Raw genomic sequence first — 394 nt, 5'->3', positions numbered from 1 at the left:
CATATAATTTTTACCAACATATAATTACCGATAATACCAACGATCGTTAATTTATTACCGATATTATATACCAACATTTAATTTTTTACCAACATATATATTCTTTACATAATTTTTACTATCATCTTTACATAATATTGATGATTGGTAATTACCGATATAATTTTTCTATCCGCTTTCGATAGATCATTTTACTGATCTGCGGCGGTTTTCGCGGCGGTTTTGTTCGCGGCGTTTTCCGCGGCGGATTTTGCGGCGGTTTTCGCGGCCGGTTTTTGCGCCGCCCGCGTCGCCCGCATCGCCCGCGCCGCCAGCGCATTTCGCAGCGTGATTTTTTAGTCACAGCTGCAAACTCTAATATTCTGCAAACGTATGCATTCGACAATTAGATGCG

This window comes from Odontomachus brunneus, unplaced genomic scaffold (assembly GCF_010583005.1).
Source record: "Odontomachus brunneus isolate Ranch 3 - 2012 unplaced genomic scaffold, Obru_v1 Obru_scaffold_340, whole genome shotgun sequence".
Lineage (NCBI taxonomy): Eukaryota > Metazoa > Arthropoda > Insecta > Hymenoptera > Formicidae > Odontomachus > Odontomachus brunneus.
Note: the sequence above shows the minus strand (reverse complement) of the source record.